Here is a 6,887-nt window from a genome sequence, read left to right as displayed (position 1 = left end):
AGTAGTTTTTGCGTGAAAGAGTAACAAACATCCATACATCCATACAAACTTTCGCATTTATAATATTAATAGGATTAGCTTATTTGATCCTGGCTACCGATGCCATGTTTGTCATTTTTGTTAATAAATACCTTTAGCACTAATCCTACTAATATTATAAATGCGAAAGTTTGTAAGGATGTGTGTATGTTTGTTACTCTTTCACGTAAAAACTACTGAACCGACTGCAGTGTAACCGCAGGGCGCAGCTAGAATAGGAATAAAGATAAAGATAGTATGCATAACTAAAAGTAGGTATAATTTTTAGTTTTATAGCATTGAAATGCTTTATAAATTAGAAATTTTTGAAAGAATAGAAAAAATTTGATCACGAGGCAGGATTCGAACCTGCGTATCTTGCCTAACCTAACTAAAAGTAGGTAATCTAGTTACTTATAGCAAAATTCGCATACTCTTTAAATTTGCTTTTGTCTCAATCGAATGTACCCTACATTGCTATTCATTAGTTGTAAATGATAGTTATTTGATATTTTTTCTCTTATATAAATACAGAGAACATACTTTTCAAAATGAATTTTAGATTGGTCCTCGATGTGTCCCTTCTAAATTCAATTTGTAAGTATAGTATTTTATAATTTAAGTTTATCACACACAAATATGATAAAATAAATCAAATCGTCTGGGGATTCGTGAATCCACTTAATAAAGTTGACAAATGACATGATACTGATGACTGGTGTTCAAACGCTTATGTAATTGTATATATGTATCGGTGTACTTTTGGTATGACTGAATATAACATTACGGGACCAACATGTAATTGTCTCTATTCATGAAATGTATATGTATACCACGTTATCAGAAACTATCAAATGATTGCACTAATTTGAAGTCACATCACGGCTAGGCACATAATGATGGAGTCCGATGATTTTGCGGTGTACACGCGAACTTAATTTGCCACATGGGAAACCACAAGCACACATGCAATCTGACAAGGGCAACCTTCGACCTTATACATTACTCACCTCATCAAAACACAACTAAAGTCAATCACACTCAACAAAGGAAGACACTACGAGGGCGCTAACGCGACCGTTCTCAATGAATACTAATAAATTGACATGGTATTCGTACACACACAATTAACGGATGCAATTGGGAACATTTTTTATTGATGAAAAGGTTAAAGGAGGTGGTGGTACGGCGCCAGGCCAAAGGGCAGGCGAGCGCGCAAGCCGGCGCGCCGCCACACTCTGATCTCCGACTGAAGCGCGTTTTGAACCGTTCGCGCAAGCGTTGTGTGCCAGGATCGGCCGAAATTCACCCTCCAAAACGCACCTGACTAAACGTCCCAAGTACCAAGAGATTGCCAAACGAAATAAACTATATAATAACGATCAAAGGTCTACTTTCCCTTGGGAATCGTAACGTAGCTTCCATAATTTTTTGGAACAATGCGTGTGCCGCACTGCACACGTTGATAATTAAATGTGTTTGACAATACAGAGGCTGTGCCGTGAGGTGATGACGTCAATGTACCAAACACTGGATGAACGCCCGATTGGATAATTTGATAAGCCTTTGACGGGTTAGGTTGGTGTGTAATTAAAAATTACGCTAACACGCTTTGAGCTCTTTTGGTATTTTCCTTTTACATTTTAAACAATTTTTCGTGGGACGTATACCAAATTGAACGATATGTTTGGTAGTGGTTGACATTCGTTGATGATAAGCGTATAACTGCCAATGTACTGTTTGTAAAATAATGCGGGATAAAACAATGGAATAATAAAAACAATTTCATTTCAAAGATTAGCTATACTATTGCTTTGTAGCTGATCAGCAATATTATACTGACTAAAACACAAGTCAAATATAAGAAAAATCAAATGTCTGTATTTGGTTACAAGCCAAGTTTGGGCAAATACCTACCTGAATATGCGACCAGCTCAGCTATTTTGTTGCAACGTGGTTGCAACTGAGAAAGCACATACCCACAGAATTTAATAAACATAAAGTTTTTTGTGTTTTCCGTAAATGATATATTTTATATGCATTCGAATTGATATTTACAATGATTGCCAATTATTTAATTTTTGAAAATTCTTAAAAAGATAATAAATGTTACTTTATTAATTTTTTTTTATTGTACTTTTTAATTGCCCATGTTTTTTTATGCACAGTGATAAATCAATAGAGCCCACATTCCATTGTCTATACTAATATTATAAAGCTGACGAGTTTGTTTGTTTGATTAACTAATGTCAGGAACCACTGGTCGGATTTGAAAAATTCTTTCAGTGTTTAATAGCCCATTTATTAAGGAAGGCTTAAGGCCAGATAACATCAGGTACTACGAAGGTAAAACCGGGGGTACATTTATATTTCTTGAAATAGTGCAGCTACTTTCATTAATGCGATATTTAAACCATAAATGAGACCACAAATTCAATAATAATTCAGTTAAAGAGTTAATACAGTGTAAATCGAGTATCGAAGTTATAAATAGTTATAAACGTTTGAATTTGTAGTACGGTTCGCAACGAAGTTATTTTTAGCGTTGTTTGCATACAAGAGGTCTCTTGAACTATCGTTGCTGACTCTATTTTGAACGAAAAAGTTCGCTCTAATTTTTACGTAGTTTAAATTGAATTTTAATGAAAAACTTCGTAATCCAGGTCAAGTTTAGCTACTTATGTTGGAACATTTTGAAGTATGGGATGAATGGCTTATAATATCTTAATTTAATAGAATAATTAAATAACAGTTATTTCTGTGCTATTGAGTTTTATAACTTATGAAATGATAGGAATTGATATTGCTTCAACTTCTATATATGACTGAGTAAAGAATTCTAGAATATTAAATGTAATTATTAAAATAATATCATCAAATAACAAACAAACAAAAAAATCTTTGTGCTAATATAAAGGTAAAGAAACATATGTTTCTTTTGTATGAAATAGTTTTTTAGTTTTGTTTTACTTTTTTTTTATAAAAGATCTCTGTCGAATTAGGATAATATCCTGTAATGGTAGTAAGTTCTATTTGGTGTGAATAACTAAATAAATAAAAAATGTATATATTTTGCACACACAACAGGCGGCCTTATCGCTAAGCAGTAGCAATATATGTGTATGGACAAAATGTGTGATTAAAAAGTTTAAAATTCATACTTATATATAAAATAACAGTAAAAATTCAAGAAGAAAATGTGAATATTTGATACTAGGGGAGATATATTTTTTCTCATGACCATAATGAGTTTATTAATAATAAATAATATGTACTACATGAAACTGCTGTTTATATGTATAAATATTGCTTAATAATTTTCGCTATTTAACACTTAAATCACCTTGTTCCTAGGCAATTTCCTAATTCGCATAACTTATATTGCATTCCTATCTCACCTTAAACAAGAATTATGATATTAAATTTCGAGGCTTTCTCGGATGCACCAAACCTATAAGTATAGTATTATCACAGATAACATAATAATGTTCTTGTAATATTATGTTATCTGTGTTATTACATACAAAAAAATATTAATACAGGCCATCTCCTAGTAAAGTAATAAATTAATTACGAGCTTGGTACAGTAGTAAACTTGTGGCCGTGGAAACCAGAGGTCCTAGGTTCGTTTCCTGATGGGGACTAATAATAAATGTGTTTTGTTCTGTTAGAACTATGAAAGCTGTCTGTTATAAAAGTCAACCTCAACTCAAAACTCTGTTTTTAAAATTGACCAGTGATACAGATGTAAAATACTTACATCTGGTCCGTACCCCACAACCCCAAGTCCTCACACGGGACTTCACATATGTTTTTGGGTTAGTTCTATCTTATCATAATTTTCCATCAATACAATGAAAATAAAAAAATTATTGCTTTTCGAAAATTTACCCAACATGCAATACACTTTTTTTAATATTCAACAAGCACAAGGCCAGTCTATTCCTTCCCCAGTCGCTTTTTTATCACTTTCCCCTAAAAACCGGTCACTACATTATATGCAGAGGCACTACCTCTGCGAAAATTCGTGGGCGGCGGTGACCGCAACCATCAGGCGACCCAACAGCTCGATTGCCCGCTTATGCCATAAAAAAATAACAACAATACAGAAAAACTTTTATGTAATACGTGATGTATTACATAAATGTTTTATACATACTTAGTAATCTAGGTTTTACACGCAAAACACAATTAGATTTGATTGAAACAGATTTTACGTCATATGATAATACTAATAAAATTAGATTATAGCAATGTGGAAACAGTAGAGCTTCATCGAAACAAATAATTAGTTATACCTATTCGTACACGCAAGAAATTATAAAAGTTACAATGAAAAAATAAAGATAAAAGAAAACCGTTACAAAACATTAGAGATCTGAGATGTAGTCTATTTATTCAAATGGCTGAATTTATTACTGAAACCAATAATTACAATATGCGTGCGGGTTTTCAACCGACAACCAAAAGTTGTTGCACATTAGTCCCTCTTTGAATCTGTAGTGCTAATTGCTATCTCCTCCCCAGAGACGTCAATGGCTTATTTTGTAGAAAATTTATTTTAACATCGCCGTGGATAAGTAACATCTTGATATTTATTTTTTAAATAAATAATGAGAATGACAAATCGTATTTCAAAATTGTTACAGTGTAACATTCATATTGAAATAAAAAACAGGACTAAAGTTTGTATTATAATGTGGTATTTAATTTCAACAGTCGTTAGTAACCTTCGATAGCTCAGTTGGTAGAGCGGTGGACTGTAGAGGTATAATCACCGTTATCCATAGGTCGCTGGTTCAAATCCGGCTCGAAGGAAACTTTTTATTCTTAATTACTACGTTGTGAAAAAACTAATTAAAATTATTTATTTATTTTTGTTTGAAGACTTTACAAATACGATAAAATAAAAATAAAATGCTTTCCATTGTAAATGTGTACGAAACTACACAGTCATTAAGATTAATTAATGGTTGCAATGAAGTAGAAAAAAAAGTAGAAAAAACTGAATTACAAAAAAAAAAATTCGCTGCGGACAGGATTCGAACCTGTGCGGGTAGAACCCAATGGATTTCAAGTCCATCTCCTTAACCACTCGGACACCGCAGCTATAGACGGTCTGTCAAATTTAAGCAAATTAAGCGGTTATCGTTTTATTAATGTTTATCAATCGGCAGCGTAATTTCTGTTAGTTTTATGTCTATGCCCTAGATACGAATGTTATAACTTTCTAAGATCATTAGTAATTAATAAGTACAGATAATACAATCCTAGTGCACTCCATAGGACTTACACTTATGTTCTGTATAATTTATGTAATATTTAACTGAAGATTAATTTGTGTGAAAATTTATGTTATCGCATATCTTGTTATACAAAAGCAATAATAGAATTAAATGTTTATTTTATGACACATAATTTTCTAATAAATTTTCAATGTTATATAAACGTCTACATTTTTACAATTACAATTGATAAATAATGAAAAATGCCAAAGTGCTACATGAAAATTCGATTAATATTAAATATGTTGCAATAAAATTTTATTTAAGTGTAGAATAGTTTCGATAATAGACGTCAATTAATTTTTATTATACTGCCATCTATTTATGTTATAATTGTACTACAAATATATGGAGCAATAATTATATCTATTCCACACTAGATGGCGCACAATTTAATTGTGTTTTATTCGACAACAGATGTCGCTACTGTATGCAATTGAAAGGTCATGAATTTATCGTTATGATATTAGAAGATGTTAGTGTTGAAAATACAAGGGTTGATGTTATATTTTTCTTTATATTAGGATTAAAATTAATATTATTTAATATCAGAAATATATACTGGCTACGGAATAATGGTGTTTTTAGTAAATTTTGTATAGATATACTTACTACTACTGTGCGTGATGTGGCCCATCAATTGTAGAGTTGACATGTATATTTATAATATAGGTTCACTATAATTTGCTATCTGTGTTTAAAAATCTGTTAAATTTATCAACGGCGTTATTGTCCCGAGAAGGCTTAAATTGCAGATAATGCTAAGAGAATTTTTATCGCTTACTTAAAAAAAATGTATTTGATGTGTGTGACAATAAAGTATAAATGCTTAGAAACAATTACCTACCTTTTTCTATTTTGAAATTTTTTTTACATAAACAAGTAGTCACAATCTCTAATTAAAACATAATTAGTAGAAGTTTAAGTCTATGTAAATGTTAAGACTGTGTTATGACGATTCAAAAGTGCTTCTATAAGAAGTCTAATTGAATAAATGAATGTTTGAGTTTGAATTAAAAATTAATCATTACACCTACTGTCTATACTTGTACAGTCCCTTGAAATAAGATTAAAATTATCCTTTAACACATTAATGACTTTATAAAAATTGCAAATTGACAAAAAAATTCTTACTTTTTTCACCCGGAAATTCAACCTTCATGCTAGTTGACGCGATTGTCAAAACGATCTAGAAACATCTATTGTCCTGCATTCAATAGATTTTAGATTAGCACGGGCCAATTCCGCGAAATGCGGATTCTTTAATGAAGGAAGTTAATACGACACGCTACATTGCTCGTTTGACGTATCTCTCACTAATTACACGGTTCGTAGGAAGCAATGCAAACGTGAAATTTGAACTAATTAACGTTTGTTTTAGTTTTGTGGGTGAGTTGATAACTGCGGTAAAACAACTAAAATAAAGTTTTACAATAAAATTAAATAAATTTTAATTAATACCTAATATTTGGTAGGGAATAAATCTGTCGTAAACTTTAATATTCCCATCACTAAAGAACATTCGAGTGTACGCATCCTGGCGAAACGTAGAGGTTTACAGGATTATATTATTTACTTTTTTAT

General features: G+C 31.5%; 1 protein-coding gene and 2 non-coding genes across 3 annotated transcripts in view; 1 reads left to right on the top strand and 2 right to left on the bottom strand.

Moving 5' to 3' along the window:
* Nucleotides 1-1,260, bottom strand: part of LOC119839930 (chromatin assembly factor 1 subunit A-A) — a 47,342-nt gene extending 46,082 nt beyond the window's left edge. The window contains exon 1 of the mRNA XM_038366384.1: nt 1,029-1,260. The gene's annotated coding sequence lies outside the window, so the exon portion shown is untranslated. The remainder of the gene's footprint in view (nt 1-1,028) is intronic.
* Nucleotides 1,261-4,747: 3,487 nt separating this feature from the next.
* Nucleotides 4,748-4,836, top strand: Trnay-gua. The gene is given in 2 exon segments: nt 4,748-4,784; nt 4,801-4,836. It is a non-coding gene; the product is annotated as a tRNA-Tyr (tRNA).
* Nucleotides 4,837-5,045: 209 nt separating this feature from the next.
* Trnas-uga lies at nt 5,046-5,127 on the bottom strand. Its single transcript has one exon. It is a non-coding gene; the product is annotated as a tRNA-Ser (tRNA).
* Between the last annotated feature and the right edge of the window lie 1,760 nt (nt 5,128-6,887).

This window comes from Zerene cesonia, chromosome 5, assembly GCF_012273895.1.
Source record: "Zerene cesonia ecotype Mississippi chromosome 5, Zerene_cesonia_1.1, whole genome shotgun sequence".
In the NCBI taxonomy this organism is placed as follows: Eukaryota; Metazoa; Arthropoda; class Insecta; order Lepidoptera; family Pieridae; genus Zerene; species Zerene cesonia.
This window is presented reverse-complemented; position numbering and strand designations above follow the sequence as displayed.